Consider the following 20,337-nt stretch of genomic DNA (forward strand, 5'->3'; position numbering starts at 1 on the left):
CAATGCTGTTATAATTTGTGTTGCATTGGTAAATAACAATTACATGGAATTCCTCAAACCTGATTAGATTACCATAATTACATTCATTGTTATAACAAATTTAAACTAGCCCAAATCACTTTAATTGATTTTTGTAAATTATTTAGCCAACAGGACCGTGATGTATGGTTCGGCCTCTTTCTGTGTGTATATTAATTAATAATGGAAGCGTGTCAGCATGACGAACCACTCCACAGTCCGCTTCACAGTGTGCGCTGTTCTGACCTCTTTTTCGCGGTAGTATGTCCCAATAGTAAAAGCCGCATCTAGACTTTCTTTTCATTGTGTGTGAATTAATTTCGGGGGTTGCGAAGTGCTGACTGACTTAAATGTTTCTTATATAAATATAAGTTAAAGTTCAGAATAATCTTGTAAACCAGCTAGCTATGGCTTTCCCATATGCCATTATAATATAATGGGCTAGTTCTGGCACCCCCTCACTGCTGCCCCCAGACAAAAATACCCTTTCCAAACCTGGGGCCTCATTATGATCATGGTGGTATGGAAAAAACGCTGGCAAACCAGGAAATACTACCTGCTAAGGCCCCTGCCGGCAGAGAATTCATGGAATCACTGACACCCTTGACAGCATAGCCGGTGATTCAGGAATTATCAGCAAACTCCTAATGAGGGCAATTCCCCTTACACCTGGCCCTGCCTGTCACCCAAGGACCACTCTTGCTTCTCATTGGATGCTATTCCCCGCCCTAAGATGCATCCCTTCCCTGAGACTCATCATCAACCTGAGGTTCATTCTTGGTGTTGCGTTTATGGCCCTTTGGAACGTGCATATGGTAATGGATGGGATTACACCAGAATAATTCTGAGTCCAAACAACGGGACACACTCAATAATATGGCAAGTTACTGTTTTATTAGCAATTATCTAAAACAGGGAGGTTACAACAAACATCAAAGGATGTACGCTCTGTCTCTCAATTAATTCCACAAAAAATACGATTTATATACTTCATTATGCATCAGAGTGACATCATACTACGTGGCAATAGTGAAAAACCTACCAAGGGTCGGGATTGGTTAAGGGAGACATCTAGATATACAATCATATAGGAGGTAGGATTGTTATTGGCTGTCCTTTATCAGGTAGACAACTTATGCCTACCTCTTCAAACATGTAATTTAAGAACAAATAGTTACACTGTGTCCCATTGGTCTTCTAAGCTATAGCGTCCTTCGTTATACAGACTAATGATTGGCATGCTTGTGCCATGTCTGGAACATTCTGTTCATTTAGCAGCACGTAAGCCAAGACCCAGGTGCAGGGAGATAGGACATGAATTACCACCCAATTAGCACAGCATCTCTCATCACCCATGCCTTCTGCCATGAAATTGTCTTTGTACTTGGCCTTGCAGAGTATTCTCGTCCTGGGAATGCATGGGAGTGAGGGTACTCGCTATCGTCTCTGGAACGCCGCGTTTGAACTCTATCTCCATCTGTGGCTCATGTGACAAGAGACCACGATTTGGTCCATTCTGTAGCTTTTAAATGCTTTAAATGAATTCAAATGTGGCATCCTTTGGATTCTTTCTTGCACCTTAACGTGAGAGGATTCATCCTCTGCACACTCATTCTCTTCAGAGTAGATAGTTGACCTCGATTTCTAGGATCTTGACTTCAGACCAGATAGCCTTACCATGCAGCTTCAGCAACATGATATTCTACTGCGACACAGCTTTTCATTCCCCTTTCATGGTTTTTGGCTTATTTATTTCATGATACCAATGTCCGGTTTCTTTACAATGGCGGCTTCTCCTGCATTCTATTCACTACTCATAGCTAGTCTATACAATGACTTAATCTACCTTACGTTTCAGTGTCTGCCCATTCATTGAACCTCTGTTTTCTGCAGCACTTTATTAATGTGCAATCTTCTTCTTTTCCACGTCAATAGTTCACTCGATTCTTTACTTCATCATTTGTCCTCTAGGATCCATACATCATCTTCCTTCAGTGTCTCGGGATGTCGTGCACACTTTCTTATGATGTCATCATGTCATTTTCTTAATTCTTTCTCATATTCCTTCAGGGAGTTCCTCCTGTAGGTTGTCATCAACTCGGGGGTACATTCAATAGGGTTGTCTCAATGGATATCTCCTTCCAAATACTCGCTGCGGTACTGGTACAATAGCTGGTGTCAGGCAAGGCACGGTCTCATGTCTCCAATACAAAGGAGGTAGGGTGGTGGGATCTCCTGCAGATGTATGTATTTGCTCCTCTACACTGTTAAGACCATCCTGGCCTCAAGCCCCACACCTAAATCAAATCCCATCCCCGCACCAAGGCCCATCTTCACTTTGAGGTCCATCACCACTATAAGGCCCATCCATGCCCCATGATGCATCCCTGCCCTACGTCCCATCTCCCTTCCAGGAAAATCCCCACTCCGAGCTCTATCCCTACTCTGAGAGCCATGTTCACCATGAGGCCCATCCCTATCTGAGGCCCGTTCCTGCTATGAATCCCATCCTCCTCAAGGCCCATCCCGGTCTCTCACTATGGTCAGAACTACGTAAAGTGCTTCTTCATCCAAAACCTTCCACTGAAATTCCTTTCAGCTACATTTCTATTTTGAATAATCTCAACAGAAAATATGTAATTGTTTTACTTTATTTGTTTTAGTGTCATAAAGACTAGCTGAACCCTAAAAGTAGGGGTGTACGGTCTACCGAATGCCCAACTAAACGGATTGAACACAACATATCACGTCATAGCAACATCAGGGGAGGAAATGGGCGTGGGCAAGACAGATGTGTGCCCCAGCAAGGTGTGTCTTGCCAGAGCACCTTTCCATGGAGGCCCAAGGCCCAAACTCTCGGGGCTACCTTCCCAAGCAATCTCCAAGACCTGTGCCTGAGCCTGGACCTGGATGGTCTCTGCCACCCCTAGCAGTACTTCAGGACACTCCCAAGAGCGAAACAGCAAGTGTGAAACTCACATCCAGCAACAAGCGCGCTCCAAATGAGTACCTAGGTCTTCTGATTTAAGGACATGTTTCTGTTGCGGTGAGTCTTGCGACAAATGAGATGAGCAGACAGCACAGTTTGCATGATCTACTCAGAAGGGTTTCATGCTTGAATCACTGCCGCAGACATGTTTCAAATATAAAACTCTGTGGTCATTTTGACTGCCCCCAAATTATCTTTGCTTTTATTTAAACCACCAGGATTAGGTTCTCTGAACAGATCAGGCAGTGCTCAACCTGGGCTGGGGCTCCGTGCCTAGGCCCAACCCACATCACTCTGGCCACCCCACTCTACCTCATAATCCTCTGGATGAAGGAGGAATACAGGTGGTCCCAGAATCTTTTTTTCCCCATTTCCAGCACTGAACAACATTACACACCAACACTCTCTGACATCTGTCACTTGAGCGCGTTTTGACTAAATTGCACCAAATGTTGGAAGACGTTCAGTGCAGTTCTATAGCTTACCACTGAGCTACTGGCTCATACCAGTGGCATCTCCAATGCTGACTATTTGTCTGTTTTCTATTTCTTTAACAGGAAGTCTACTTTATTCAGACGGTGGGCACCGTCCCTCAGGGTATTTTAGTGTCATGTGTAAAACAAGGCACTTTGAGCCTCATTACGAGGTCTCCGGTCTGGTAAAAATTACCGAAGAATTGCTGGTAATACGGGACTGGCATTTTAAGCAGACCAGGGAAACCCGAGTTTGCCAGTGGGGCCTCTAATATACCGGCAGGCCAGTGGGGGCTCTGATCTTCCGGCAGGCCTGACCTGCCAGTAGATGAGGCCCCTACCGGCAAAGAAATGCTGGAATGACCGGTCATCCGGCAATCCCATCCCATGGAGTCCTCCATGGAATGGGAACTTCCTGCTGTCTCTGCCGGCCATAATATCACAGAGATGGTAGGGGCAGTTTCCCAGTATCCCACCAGAATTACCAGTGGAATACCGGGTAACTTGTAATGAGCCCCGTTCAGTGTCTTTATTTTAAATTATGATTTTAAGCACGACCTGGGGATTCGAAGAACCTCCGGGCACTTCACCACTACACATTTAACGTGGTGAAAAACAGCAAAAAACTAAAGGTGAAATGTCACATTTCATGACTGCACTCTCCAGGGAAAACATTGGCATTGATTATTGTGGTTTAAAACATGCACAAAATTGAGGTAACTGGTATTAACTGGTCTCAATTTTTTTCCTTCACTGCCAAACTCGTAATAAGCCCCAAAGTAGTGACTTTGTTCAAAACTACCAACTATGCAGTGAAGTCAATCAACAAGCAGGCCCACATTGCCCCACCGAGCTGGCCCACGTTGGCCTAGTAAGACATCCTTGTTGCTTTGCCCTAAAGCCTTGTGGGTCAGTCCAAGACTGGAGGCAACTGATGATGTAAGAGAGCAGTGCCCATTCGTTAGGATGACATGTTTCTGCCTCATCATGGGAATGTGATAGTTCACTGGAGGTATATAGCAATGTATCTGGCAAATCAGTGATGTCAGTGGGGGTTATATTACCAATATCTTAAGTGATGTGCTACATAATGAGCAAAGCAATGCTGTGGGTGGCTGTATTAACAGTCTTACTCAGTAACTTTTTATTTAATTCTATAATGCAGAGCCTGCACTGTATTTGAATGAAAACGTTTCATCATTAGAGTCTAGGTGTGTTACAAGTACTGCTCGCTTATAATCTTATGTTATGTTATGTTACTTTGTATTTATATAGCGCCTTATGTACCATTGGTATGGTCTCAAGGCGCTGGTAGCTATAATAAACAATGGCATTTGTGAAACTCAATTCCATTTGAAAGAACTTTTTTGCTGAAGTCCAGGAGCTGTCTCAGCCTACTATGAGTACTCCTAAGGCGCAGGAATTGCAGGTTCTTTGTGACACGCTCTCTGACTTGTTTGTCCTAAAGATTGTTACGATTTGCCAGGATATTCTGGCCTCTAACGAGGCGGCAGCACCTCCCCCTCTTGTGCTGCCGTCTCGTCTGTCTTCTACTGAGTCTTCTTTGTTTCGATTCCATTGATCGAGGACTCCCAAATTCTCCAGGCCATTAGCCTTCTCAAATCGGCATTCCCTCTTGATCCAGTTCCCCTGCAGGCCTTGAAGTCTATCAGTCTGGGGCTTGCAGAGCTGCCTACTGGTCTGGTTAACCACTCTTTACAGACTGGTACCATTCCTGGATTTTTGAAGCATGCTTAAGTTACTCACTTGTTAAAAAAAGCCTTCTTTAGACCCTAGAGTACCTGCACATTTTCGGCCTATTTCTTTACTGTGCTCCCTGATGAAGATTCTTGAGTCCATCGTGGTACCTCAATTGAGGGACTACTTGGAATCCCAGTTCACCCTGGATCCCTTTCAATCTGGCTTTCATCCCCTTATGGGGACTAAAGCTGTGTTGGTGACCGTTATTGAAGATCTCTCTTTGATCCTTGATCAGGCTGTATCCGGTGTTCTTATCTTACTTGATCTCTCTGCAGCGCTTGACACTATCGATCATGTCATCCTTTGCCAGCCTCTGCAGGAGATCAGAATTGGCAGCCTTGTCTCGGGGTTGTTTTCGGTCTATTCTTTCAGATAGAACTTAGTCTCTGTCTTTGCCTTCTTTTTCCTCTGCCCAAGTTCTTCTCACTTGTGGTGTTCTCAACGGCTCGGCCATTTCCCCTCTTCTGTTTCACGTGTATAAGCTCCCACTGCCAAACGTATTCATTCTCATGGATATAGGTTTTTTGCCTTCGCTGATGACACACACATCATTTTGCGTGTTGACCATGATCACATGGCTGCGGCTGCCCGTCTAAAAAACTGCTTGTCTGACATTAGAGTTTGGATGTGTACAAACTGGCTCAAGCTCTATGAAAACAAGACAGAAGTGATGATTCTCGGAGCCACCCCCTCTGAGGGCACTGCCCGGCCCACTGCTTTTTGTCCATCTGCCTTGGGCCCACTTCCCAGGCCTGTGGCCATACTAAAGAACCTGGGCATCACTATCGCTGCCTGCCTCTCTGCCATTCCTCAGGTTAACACGAGATATACTGTGCAGCCCATTTCAAGCTTAAACCTATGAGGAAAGTCATCCCGTTTGTGCCTACAGTAGTTCTCCGTGGCCTGGTGGTTTCCACCTTTGTTATGGGAAATTTGGGTTACTGTAATGCAACTCTTTTCTCCCAGCCTGTAAGCCTCCTCCATTGATTACAGGTTGTGCAGAACTCAGCTGCCGGGCTGGGGATGGGCTTGCCAAAATTTGCCAGAACCGCTAAGGTGCTCCAGAAACTTCATTGGCTTCCGATTGCTGGAAGGATCAAGTTTAAAGTGCTTTGTGTACACAGGGCTATGCATGGATTGGGAGCCAGTTTCATTTGCCAGAAAATTAAGCTCTACTCCCCCTCTGCGAATCTCCGCTCCACTGGCCATGCGCTTCTTCAGGTTCTGCGTTCTTGTAAATCTACAGTTGGGGGAGAGCTTTCTCGGTGGCGGCTCCTTTGTTATTGAATTCTCTTCCCACGTTCATACAGAAGGCTGAGGGTAACCTTCACTTGCGCAAGGTTTTAAAATCTTTTTGGTTCAAGTTGTCGTGTTCTTTTCTCTTTTTCTCTGTTGTCTGCTGGTTGTCGGGCCCCTTTACCTTGTTCTTTGGATGAGGGACCCTCGGTTTGTTAGCGCCAGGATGCCTTCGGGCCACGTTGGCGCTTTATAAAATGTTATAACATAACATAACTCAACAACTGCAATAACTTATTAAAGATGAGTTGTGACATCACAATGCCTACTGCCAGAGGTAACATACAACTCCCCGGACAGGTTACCATTTGACACTTAACCACTTGATTAAAAGGATAGTAAGCTTTTTTATTTTTTTTTGGAATGATCTTTTCTCTCACAATTCAAAATCATTTGTTGATAACGAGACATGCATGCTGGCATGTTTGGTGCACTGATGGAGTTTAGTACTGGAGGGAGGCATGTATCTGCCTGCTTTCACTTATCATAAGCCGCAATGATGGCTTTTAAATGAGTTCCATTGCGTTTCTAAAGGTAAATGTTTGCAACACGTTGCAAGTTGCAGGTTAGTCTGCTTGCTCTTACAGTACAGATTCTACATGTGTTGCAGAAACGCGAAGATTACAAATGTTCTGCATCTTTCGCGCTCTGAAACCCTTGTGTATGAGCGCGATATAAATAAAATATCATATCATATCATTAGAGGAATCGAACGACCAAGTACTAAAGAGGTTATGGTGTGATAATGTTGTGTAAGCAATATAATACTCCCAACTCTGAGTAAAAAAGGATATGACTGTACATAGGCGCTCAGCCTACAGCATCATAAATCTACATGCTCATGGAACTGCTCACTAACGTGTAAAACGCGGAGGTGGAAAAGATCGGGGCAGAATACAGCAAAGTGGAAAGCTTTGCATTACAAACAATTTGAATCCCGCTTTCCCCTCTACCTGCAATCCCCGCTCTCTACTTACCTTCGCGTGTTGGTACTTACCTTCTCTCCCGCCTGATCCTCCTCTCGCTCTTCCCCCTGTGACGTTTGCCTCCTACCCCTAAAGTGGGTGTGGACTTCCGTTGCAGGGTCCTTTTCTTTTTTAAATGTGTATTACTCCTTGCCGCACTCCTCCCCCTTGGGAGCGGGGGACACCCCCGGAGTCGCCGAATCCCATTATATCGAACGTGGTGAGCGGGGACACCCCCGCAACCACTGTTCGGTGTAATGGGATTCAGCATTTTCTTTCGAGCAGAATGCGCATTTTCTGCTCATTCGTCATTTTTTATTCGACATTTTCGGGCATTACCTAAATATCCGTACAGCGTACCGAGCGAGTCCTTTGCACATATGTAACCTGAATGGGAAGGTGAGGGTGGGTGACAATGGAGACTAAAATCAATACTGGCCCTGTTAGTGGAGAGCTTGGGAACATGCTCACCCTATGGTGACAATCATGCTCTCATCCCACCCGCCAATCAGAGTCAAGAGCCTTGGGGAGGTTTTTGTTCATAGACAACCAGTTCATTATACTCCTAACAGGGGGCATGCCAAGCGCTCCTGCACTGTCACATAATACCCGCCCCCTTCCAGGGTGACAGCAATGAAGATTTGGGCTGAATCTCCATTTAGCGGCGACCTAGAGAGGGGAGTAAGGGGGATAAATGAAGACCGCTGGCGGGGTAGCCCGCCTGACCTTTCCCAGATAAAGTACCACCCCTGCCTGGTGGTTTCTTCCTGGAGAGCGGCACTGAGTGGAGCATTCCATTTGGCGTAGTCTGGTGAGGAAGAGATATCACTTGGATACAATTGCTTAGGACAGCGGTGCTCTCCCCCTGTCACTGGCCTTTGTTGCCCCATCACTTTTGCTCCATAGAAGCGACTGGCAAAGTCACCATTACCGCCGGGGACGGTTGCGCGGGGCATGTTCGGCTGACAGCGTACGGATGAGTTATGACTGGAAGCGGTTATGCAGACTGCCACATAATACCCACTTCCTGAAGGGCAATTATAGATTCCATCTGGGTTACCAATAGAAACTGCATCATTTCAAAGCAGGCCTGGTGGCTTCAGCTCGATAGCGTGAATTTTGGATGGGGGGATTTTGCAAAAGAATTTCAAGGTGGTCTTGAGGAAAATATCAATGTAAAATTGATTTGCAATTACGCTCAATGGAAAATATTCTCAAACACGTTTTATTTCAATTTCCATGTCATTGGATTTATCATACTTATTAAAACATTACTGGTCGAAACCATTGTTTCAGCGCAGTTTCTGGGGAAGCACCGTGTCTGCGCTTTTCCACCCATGTTTTATTCGCTGCCCGTCCTCCATTCTTGTAGGATCTTTTAACGGTTTGAAACTATGATTTTATGATTCAAATAGTCTTCCTTCCCCTATTTCCACCTGTTCCATTGCTCCACGCCCTTTCCCCTGCTCCCCATCCTTTTCCCGGTCCCTTACCTGTCGGTACCTTTTGTTTTGCCCTAGTCTGGCTCATGCGTCCCTTCACTACACTCCATCAAGTCTCTGTCTCCTGGCTCTTAACACAGGACTGCAGTGTTAGGGAAACTTTGCACCACTGCAAATGGAATTCGCTCTAAAGCAAAATTGCTCTAGTGCAAAAAACATATTCTTTCAATGCATTTTTGCAGACGGGCGAAGGACAATGACCAAGGCAAACACTGCCATGGAGTGCAAAGCAATAGGACTAGGGCATACATTGCCCCTGAATGGAAAGACTGTGGGCCTGATTCATGGCATTTTTAGCCCTGGTGCAAAGTGACTTTGCACTGCCAACAAACACCCTAATTCACAGAGCGGTGCAAAGGGTATTTCTGCAGTGCAAAGTGACTTTGCACCCATGCAAAGTCAGTATAAAGTCACTTTGCCCTGAAGAAATACACTTTGCACCGCTCTGTGAATCAGGGTGTTTTTTGGATCAGGCCCTATGCTTTTTGCACCAAGGCAATGTTTGCCCTAGTGCTAATTGCACTTGCACTAGTGCAAATTTTCTGCAATATCACTTAATTACTCTTTTCCATCTGTCTATACGATGTCCCCATCACACCTTCTCAGTGGTCCCCCATATTCTTGCCCCTTCCCTGTGATGCATATGCAGTTTAGGAAAATAATCACCCACGAGGAGGTGAACAGTGCAGTGTTTTGTACAGTGAATTTATATAGTTATATATAAACATCCTTTCTTCTTCCTTCCCTCTTTTCCTTCCTTAGTGCTACGATACAATGTTAAAACAACATGTTTCTTTGCAATGCATATGTAATCATCCATGCTATATGCCGCCTTAACTGTAACAACTGACAATCACTGTATTCATGTCACTCACAACAACCGCTTCACACTACTCTTTATACACACAACCTTGTGCACCATGCCTGTAAATTTGCCTATTGAAATCCCACTAACAATGTCTTATTCTCACCTAAACTATATAAATTCAATGTCCAAAACAATGCACTGGTCACCTCCACTCAGGTGATTATTTTCCTAAACTGCAACTGCATCATACCGTGTTTTGTCACCGCAGCCTTGAAAAAGACCCATGTTCGGTCGAAGCACGTGTCGGTTGAGTGTGTTAATAAATCACCAACATATATAAAGCGACAAGACTGCTCCAATTCTTTGCAAAATCTGTATACAATCATATACAGTGTCATTACTTCAATGAACCAGCGCCCGGGTGATACCGGTTCATCAATCCAATCCACTCTATCCCTCGCCAAAACAGAAGAGCACTCTCTTGTAAGTCCCCCTCACCGGCAGCAGGTTCTACTTCCTTTCATAAGAGCAGCGCAGTGATCTGCAAATTCTAGTCCTCTACCCATCCTGATTTGCATGTGGTCTTTCACCTTTCTGTAAGGTGACGAACAATGGTCGGGAGGGTTGCCCAGAGCGATGCCAGAGGTTCAAATTAATTCAAAACCTTCCAGCCATCACCTTGTTTGTTTTACTTCGATGTCACCACAACACTAGGCACATGCAAGACATTGCGTGCATGTGTTGTGTGTTGCAGTGAGGTTATGGCAAATAATGACTTGAATATGCCTGCACTAACGATGTTTTCATGGTCTGTGCCAGTGGCAGAGCTGGGGAGTGGTCGCCCCTCCGGTCTTCTCCTTGGTGCCCGATAGGGCATCCCGCAAGGCTGGCATGCTCACTTTGCCAAGACGTGGTCCTCTGGAATGGAATCAGTGTTACTCCGTGTACATGTAGCAGCTGGTTGCTGTAGGGCCTCCAGGAGAGCGTGGGACTGGACTAAGTTACAGACTGACTAAAGCTGGCCCTGAGAAGGCATGCTGATTTGTGGGCTCATGCCCAGCCCCACGCATGTGGTTTACAGTGACCATTACTACTGGCATTAACAGATTGTGGGTGCAGCCTCATGCCCTGATTGGCACTGTCCGGGATTATTGATAAAGAGATTATTCACGCAGATTCATGCAATGGATTTATAGGGACTGGGATCAGTGGTGTGGACAGATTGCAGAAGAAGCTCGTTGAAATATTGTAAAATGCTTATGACTTGATGGCGACCTGGCATTTACTGGATTTTTTCATGTGTTACCCATGACAACCAATGATAAATAGTACGGCTTTTTACCAAATGTTTCTCCAAAATTGTTCTGTAAAATGCACCATTTCACCACATTTAAAGATTTTAAACTCCTGAACACCACTTAATTATGTTGGGATTTCTCGCTATGCTTGTTCGTTTGCACTAATTTGCGGAAATGTATCGGCCCCTGCACTGAAAAATTCACCGGCTCTGACTAACTGTGAATGGTTTATAATCCTGGAGCCCCTCCTCAGGAGCCATCTGCCTCTCCCCCAACTCCCGGCAACCAAAATCTGACTCTGACACTGGTTTTCACCGCATAAAAACATGCACTGTTTAGTGATAAGCCGACCTCATAGCTTTTCATAACACTGCACCCAGGGCAGATTCACAATGATTTGCACTGGTGCAAATTAGAGATGCCCGTGCGCCTATCAGATTGGCTCCTGCTACCTTGCCGCTGATTCACAAATCCTAAAACTGGAGAAAATCTCCAGATGCCTCTTGCATCTCGGAGATGCATTTGAGCAAAGCTGTTTGAATCGCATTTGAACCTGAGCATCTCCAAGATGCTGAAGGCAATCCCAGATTTGCGCTAGTTTTAGGCTTTGTGAATAAGGTGTAAATTAGCCGGAGCAAATCAGAGATGCTCATAGGCCTTTCTGATTTGATCCAATGCAAATCAGTGTGAATCGGCCCTTTCTTTTATCCAAATATAGATCAAGGAGCAGAGGCAGCAGTGCTCCAAGTGAAGGGACCTTCTTCTTGATTCTGTAGTTTGATCATTTTTCATGATGTTGTTATTTCCTGGGATTTGGCGGGAAAGAAACAGAACAAGGATCACGGTTTCAAGTGGCACCAATGCAAAGAGAATGTTTTGCATATCTGAACATGTATTTAATAAAAATCGGTTGCGGGATACAGATGGGATCAGTTTGTATCAAAGAGTGGATAGGAAATTATTGTATCTGCCCTCTTCCCAGTGTTTTGAGTTGCTAGGCAACAAATCCATTGTAAATCTCTGGATTATATTTCTGTCAATGTATCCATTATTCATGATGCCGACATATCTTGTCTCAGGGGTGTGCTACGCCCTTCTACCCTAACAAGGAGAAATAGATGTCAGACATGGATGCGAGCCTCTTTGGTCGATCTCAGATTGGAGGTCGTTTTTGGTTGCTAGTATTGGCTGCGCTCATCCGTTTGGGAAAGGGCTGGGCTGGCATTGGGAGCAATATGTTGTTACCACAGAAAACAAATATCCTGTGCTCATCTGTGCAGTCTGTAGAGTCTCACAGGATAGCTCAAGAGTTAAGCACTCTCCTCATACATGGGACCAGCCTGCACTCAAGAAGTTCAAATCCACCTGTCGATAAATTGAGTACTATTTAATTGGGTAATAATGATGCCTATCATTACAGCCCTTGCATTCAAGAGGAATCAGGCATTAAGTGCTATAGGAAAGCACACACTATTCTTGGAAGCACGCCTTACAGCACTCTTCACCACATAGCACTCCATCAACACACTAAGTTACAAGCAATACATTAAATTGTCCCTGGAGGCTTTTGCTGGTTCTCACAGGATCCTTTCCTAATACCACAGGGCAATAGCAAATGTGTTATTTAGACAAGAAAACAGACAAAGCTTATGTTGCATTCCTACTGCCAGCACACACAGCTCGAATTGCTGGCACATGGAGGCTTCTGAACATCTGCATGCATAATTATGTGAAAGGCCAATGGGTGAGAGTGCATGACTGAGTGAAAGAGGGAGGCTGTGAGGGGCGCATGAGGGGAAGTGAAGGGAAATACGCATGTAAATGGAGATATTTCAGATGGCACAAGACTGACTCGAAGGACCCAGAGTGGTACAAGAGTCTTTATTGAAATTCTTGTGGGCCCTAGGGCCGTCCCTCTCTTTCTCGTGTTCATTCGAGCCCCCTCTCTAACTCAGGCCTCCCTATCCCCATGTTAGTAGATACAGAAAAGTCACCCCTGTGTCTACAGCTGCCTTTGACGACTAGACGGGAGGACTCAAAGGCAGAGCAGGTTTCCTCCGTGAACTCTCTCAGAGACTTCCTGAGTCTCCATACTCCATCCAGTTATTAGTGGTTTACTGAGATTTGGGAATTCTGCCTTACAGACACCTTGTGTTTAATCCACGTTCATTGTCACCTCTCCTCTCTTCCATCTGCTCCCCTTCCTCGACTCCACTTGCTTCTCCTCTTTCCTCCATCCAGTCTTCTGTCCCCCCAATGTATCTAACTCCTTTTAAGCCTTGGCTCCACCCTCTGATATTGCTTCTCCCGCTAACTACTCCCCCCTCTACACTACTACTCCCTCTCCCTCCAACTACTACTCCCTCCACACTATTTCTAGTCCCTCCTCCTTTAAACTACTACTCCTCCTCATTACTACTAATCAGCACGTCTCATTCAACCCAGCACCATACATTGAACAATCACTCTTTACACATACTCTTCAAACCACACTTGCCACAGTAACACACACTGCAGTACCATTTTCATTCACTCGCCAATACCGCACCTTTTCCAGAAATTGCTTCCACACTGCGTAGCTCCTTTCTCCTTAAAGATGGTCTCTTGGTCGTCCACCTCCTCCACCTCTGACCTCACCCGAATAACCCATACTTCCTGCTTACTGTGATTTTTTTTTATCCCTCTCCACCTGTCTGGATCTGGCCTCTGCATGAGCGGACCAATGCGCACGCTTTTAAGGAAAACTCCTGCATTCTGCAAAGAGGGGAATTTGCAAGGCAGGACCTGCCAGCGCAATGCCTTGAAACCTTGGCAGAGTTCCAGAGGTGGGAGGCGAACGTCGAGAAGGGACATCCTCCACAGAGTGCATGATTTTGTTTGGAGAATCTTAGACAGTGAGCTAAAGGAGGAACCTTGCTCACTGATTGATAGGATAAGTGAGATGCTTATCACACGGAACATAAAGAGCCTCCTGAGGGTTCCCTACACTTAGCAGACAGATAATCCTGTTGTGCAATTGTTACAGGGGTCTGCCATCATCACAAACTGTCAAAGCCCTTGCACCCACACACATGTAGTTAGGGGGTCAAACACCCTCAATCTATGTAAAGGGCAAGTAGAAAGAGTAGATCAAATGCTATGAGTCCATATGATACTGGATCAGGGAGATTTGACTTTTGTGACTTTGTCTAATTAGTGTGCTAATAGGAAGTATTAGCTCACCAATCTTGTGGCAACTGACTTTTCTGGGCATATGTCAAACAGCTGGGTCATATGCTATTCATTCCAAAACGTGCTACCACTGAAAAGCAGACGGAAATCTTTCTTTTACCCGTCATATTTCCCTCACATCCAGTTCTTGCCGCTTTCATCTTTATAATATTCGTACAGTTCACTCCTCCCTCACTTTCCAACGCGACTAAACTTCTTATCTGTTCTCTTATTTTCTCCCGACTCTTCTATTGTTCTGTCATGCTCTTTGGTCTCCCTTCCTCTTGCCTTGCTCCTTTGAAATCAATATATCATTTCTTTGTTTGTGTACTTTGTCTTCTCTCCTACCGTAATTCTATCTCAGCATCGCTTGCATCTCTCGGATGATTACATTTTCATTCTCAACTTAAATTTCATTTTCTGTGCTTAGTCTTTAAGTCTCTTCATGGGCTAGCTCTGGACTATCTTGCTGCTCTCCTGTGCTTTTATACTCCTCGCTGTCTTCACGCCTCCTGTCTCTCTAAACTGACCACCGTCCACCCCATAGCCCCCCGGTGCACAGTCCAGTTTTCGTTCCTTCCGGCTTCTTGCTCCTCTTCATTGGAACATTCTTCCTCTATCTCGTCTGTCTATCACTGTCTACTCTCTCTTTCGAGTCTCTTTGAAAAATCATCTTCTTCACTGTCCATGATTGTTTGCTTTCAGAATTGATATTTGATTTACTTTACAGTTCATTATTTTTGTACTGCTGGTTTTAACATTGTGCAGCGCTTTGGACAAACGCGCTTAATAAAACTCAACAAAATACAATAAAATACAAATAAAATACAAATATAAATCAAAATGAGACACACTGCAACAGCCCAAATACATGACGGTGACGTGTAATCTCAGCTCTCTTCTTCGCTGCGTACTGTCTGCTCAGAGCTGGGTTTACCCCTTTCACATATTAACATGGGGAGGTCTCACTTCATGCATGGTATTGTCTGCTCGTCATACTCTAGAGGATGCTCTAGTGTAGTGCGTGCAGTAAAAAGTGATATATTACACCACGCATGTGGCAAAATGCAGGCTGTCACAATGTGTATTTTGTAAAATGCAGGCAATTAATGCATGCATGCATGTGGTAAAATAGCATGCACTGGCAAGTGTCCTTCTTGTTTGCCCAGCTGAGGTAAGAACCTCAGAAAACACCAGAAAGTGGTTAACGGGTTAATGGTTGGTCTAATTTAAATGCCTACATATACTGTAATTAAATGAGTGAAAACGTGGGAAAATGTGATTACATAAGTGGCATTAGTTTAATGGTTTAGCAGGTAGAGGAGTGGCCTATAAGTGGGCCAGGGCTAGCTGGGCCACCGTTGGGGTTCTCTAATCACCCAAGAAGTATCACCCAGCCAGATTTTAGACAAAAGCACCTGAGTGCAGTGGGGGTGCTGTGAGTGTGCGATAGGGGCACTGTGCAAGAAATACGTGTTGGTAAATCTTCTCCCTACTAAAGCAGGACAGGCAGCACCTGACTCCCAACGTATAACTCTCTTTCCAAATGTGTATATATGAGTAGTTTGATGTCACTTTACGGGTAGAGTGTTATAGATGAAAAACAGAAAGACAGGCGTGCATTGTGTGCTCAGAATGGTTGCATGCTTGAATCACTATCTCAGATGTCAAATATAAAATGGTCTGTTTGTTCTAATGCTCCCAAAATGCGCCTCTATTTGAATGCATGTAGTTTACATGGGTGATATGTGTCCTTTGCTTCTTCCTCACGGATGCTCTCCTGGGTGATTTCAGGGCTGGTTGAAGATGCCAGGAATATTTTAACCCATTCAGCCCCGTCTTTGGCCAGACTAAGCACATTTTAAGTAGCACAGCCTTTAGTTTGAGAAGACTGGCACCTCCATACGAATAAGTGCATATTATTAGCCCTTCCTTGCAGGTGGTTAATAGCTTTAAATTATCATGTGACAGGGAGACAGTGAGGACGCAGAAACACTAAATGAGCAGTTAAGAGTTATTAAGCACCCTAGCGACATTTTGTTACAGACTGAAGATGATTTACTCGCTGATTGACTTGCTTATATCCTGAGTCAGAAGGGATTTATTTACAGACAGCAGTTTATTTGGAGACTGAGCCAGAGGACGTTTTATTACAGTATCCAGTCCGGATGCAAACCGTACCACCGGAGAGCATGCTGGGTAGCCCAACATTGCTTTGCAGAGCCCATGATGTACTGTTAGTTTGGGGCAGTTGTTCCATGCTAAGACACCTTTGCCTCCTTTAGACCATGCCCAGCACAAAATGGGCCACAAGCAAATATTTATGGGTTTAGTAGCCAAAGAAGCAGCCTGTGAATGGAAGATCTGTGCATAGTCAGCACGCAGGGTGCGCAACAAGGGAGCAGTCGGAAAAATGAGCGTTCTTTTCCGTAGACTGAGCTTCGATCCGTTTAGGCATGTGTGTGGGGGGGCAGGGGGCGGAGATCAGACAGTCCTCGGAATTCTCCGTACTAAGGAAATTACGTCTTCCCTATGCATGGCTTTAGGATACATCCCTTGAGTAACCTTACTCCTGAAGTTCAGACATTCCCTCTCTATAATCATAATCCGGACTCCAGGCCTGTGTTAGCATGCAAACACTGGCCCCATTGTGCATACTGGTAGCTATAGTGCCCATGTAATTCCCTTGTTCTAACTCTAGTACGTAGTTCTTCACTCAAACTATTTTCGTTGTGAAAATCACAAAAGTATTTTTTATTGGAAAATAAACTTAGTTATTTCCTCTTTTAATTTAGGGTAAAATATGAGTTCATGATACGGCCTTGCAGCCAAGACTGCTTCATTGTGGCTTCCTCAGCTTACCCTCGTGTCTTTTCAATGCACTCAGAAAGCAATAGTGTCCTGGTCTATGCTGGTCCTTCAAGCTGTATCCAGTGATTTTAATGAAAACATTTTAACGAGGGATGTTTTAACTAAACATTCTTACCTACAAAATAGCTAATTAAAAAAATTATATATATGGGAGTTGGGTAAGGGGTTAAAACGGGTGGAGAGGGGTTTAGGGTGGTGTAATAAACATGGAGAAATGGGGGGCCTGGTAAGGGACACACTCAAATAAAATTTAAAAACAATAATAGAGATTTTTTTTAATATAAATGTTTCGTTAAAACATAATTCGTTAAATGTTTTTCTCAGTAAAATCACATAGAACCCCTTGAAGCACTTATTCACATCACGCTCAATCAATCACTCTGGAACAGTTGAAACGGGGACTAGTATTACTTCAAGCTTCTAAGGGGGTTGGGGGAGGAGTGATTTAAGTCTCCAGAAGCAGTTAGCTACCTGGTCGGACCGCGCAGTGTGATGCAGCCCAGAAAGTGTAGGGATGCTCAGATGTTTCAATCTCTCTCTCCGGCATACGCGCATCTCTAGGTTTGGCTCTCCAGCCTTAGTGGTCCCGCTCTTCTACAGCTCGATAGAAATGTCTGCCTTGTTAATAGGGCAGGCTGTCATTGGGCCACAGGCAGATTCTAGGATTCTCTTATCCTGTTCTGGTTGCATAGTGCCTGACCATTAAGTGTCCCTTTCAAGCTCTCCAAGAGTCTCACACCTTAAATGTGGTATTCCTCAGGACCGCCATCACAATGTATAAAACGTCCTGGTGAACCTAATCAGTAGGATGTGTGCCTTCTCAATGGGCAGTGGCCAACCCCCTAGTCTCTTTCTCGCAAACTGGGACCTTGGCTAGTAACTCATAGGCACTCTGTGTTGCAAGGGGCTCCACAAACACTTTTAACTATTACACATGTAGCTCTTAAACTCACGGCCCTCAATTATGTAAACTAATGGTCTCCCGGACAGGCAATATTAGTCCCACTATGTGTAGCTACAATGTTCACCCTTTGAGAAAAAGACAGGTGGAGCAGGATTATCAAAGTATTACATTTCTGCTCGCTGTGATGAAACCGGAGACCTGAACCCATCCCTGTGCATAGGAAGGGTCCTGGGATCCAGGAAGGTAAGCCTACTTGATCCTTCGGGCCACAGCCACAAGCTTCCCCGAGGTGGTCAAGATTGGAGTTGTAGAGACCCCATCTAGTCCATAGCTGCTCCACCTTCGGTCAGCTAGATACAGAAGAATATGTCCAGAATGACAGTCATTGACCCTTCTCTTTACATCCTATGACCTGGATTCAAATGAGGTCAGGGCATTAGCGATGGAAGCAGGAAACGGCACTCAGGGACCCTTGCTGGTAGTCCGTCATTCCCACCTAGTCAAAGGGATAAAGCCGAGAAAAGAAATGTATGTGTTGCAAAGTGGCCTTTCCACAGATGCCAGGAGCCACGGGTAGAAAAGGTAGGCTTCTTTATAATACAGATGCATATAGGTCAGCCCAAAGTCCACAGGACACAAAGCCCAGGTAGGTAAGGGAAACATCCACTGGCACAGGCTCTTTCTAGGCAGCCTCTCTCCAACTGTCATCCAAGGAACATTCAGCAGGTAGCACTCACGCGACATTCTACTCTCAGAGCACTCATGACATCACAGCCATACAAGGCAAAAATGGCGGGAAGAAAGCACATTACAACACATCTCCCCCCTTCTGAGACATCAGAATCTAAACCATACTGAAAGAGACTTATGCATGAGAGCTAGCACCAGGAAAAATAAATACCACTCTCAACTTACAGTTCCAATACCATCACCTCTAGATGGACCATAGCCTCCATTGTACCTCCACAGTGGATCTGGTAGTGACCACCCACAGCAGGGGTATTCCCAAACCCATATGCCGCTTGGTGTCACGCTTATACCTTGAGGTTCACATGATCCAGAGACTAACACCCTCAGGGCATCCTCGCATGACATACAAACACATGCTCACATGATAGCGGGACAAAACACCAAACCCTGCCACTCCTCAAATTACAAACGGGTGACAGACTACAACTATGAAAAAAAAATACCATCACAGATCTCTCAAACACACTTATACCATCTGACTGAAAAAGTTACTGTCCAATAGCCATCCATGAAACAGCAAACACGTGTGCTCAACTGAAACATACACATGAAACATGTTCACGACTCAGACCTACAATTTCATCTAACACCAACAGTGGGGATGCCAAAATACCTCCACGGCATTCCACAAATGACACATCCACTGTGTGGGTGCAAAATATGCAATGTGACGCCGTCATTTGGCACACTTCCCTCGACTGCGGCATCCTCCAAATGGCGTCCAACACCACATCAAATAAACGCAGGCGTCCAACACCTATTCTGCCAAAGGGGTCCAACACCCCAAAAAACTAACTACCATGAATGTCCAATACCACACAACTTACACAGGTGTCCAACACCATATCAGATAAAGACAAGTGTCCAACACCTCTACTGCCAATGGTATCCAACAACACTCCCCACTACCAGAGGTGTCCAACACCCCAAAAGGCAGCACGTAAGTGGTGCATTGTCCATAATCCCCGCACCCATGGCCAGCACTCACTAACTCCACATAACCCCAATGCCCCCAACTGGCCCCATGGTTTCCTAGGCCTTGGTCCAGATAAAATGTCACTTAAACACGTACCTCTGCCAACCCTATGAGCAATAAGTGGGCATTTACATACACGGTACTTATAGGCATTTTAAAACAGCATTTAAAAGGCCATAGTTCAGACCTAACATTTTCTAACTTTTGTCACTCCTACGGAAAAAACAGTATTATGATATGATAAGTTATTTATAACGTGGTTACTACCCAGAGGTTTCTAAGCGCGGACCCGGGGATTGAACCTGTGTTGCGCCATGTCGTCTTGCTTCCAAGGCGAGCACGTTGCCGCTGAGCTATCCTCCCGAAACATGCACATAACATCTCTTTTAAAACACTTGCTCATGACATTATCCCAATCAATCTCTTAATCATTCTTTGCACTTTATTTAATTATCCACAGAATCCACGACATGCACCCTTGAATGCATATCACTACTCAAACTCTTATTACCAAAA

This window comes from Ambystoma mexicanum, chromosome 4p (genome assembly GCF_040938575.1).
Source record: "Ambystoma mexicanum isolate Mex_15411 chromosome 4p, UKY_AmexF1_1, whole genome shotgun sequence".
Classification (NCBI taxonomy): domain Eukaryota; kingdom Metazoa; phylum Chordata; class Amphibia; order Caudata; family Ambystomatidae; genus Ambystoma; species Ambystoma mexicanum.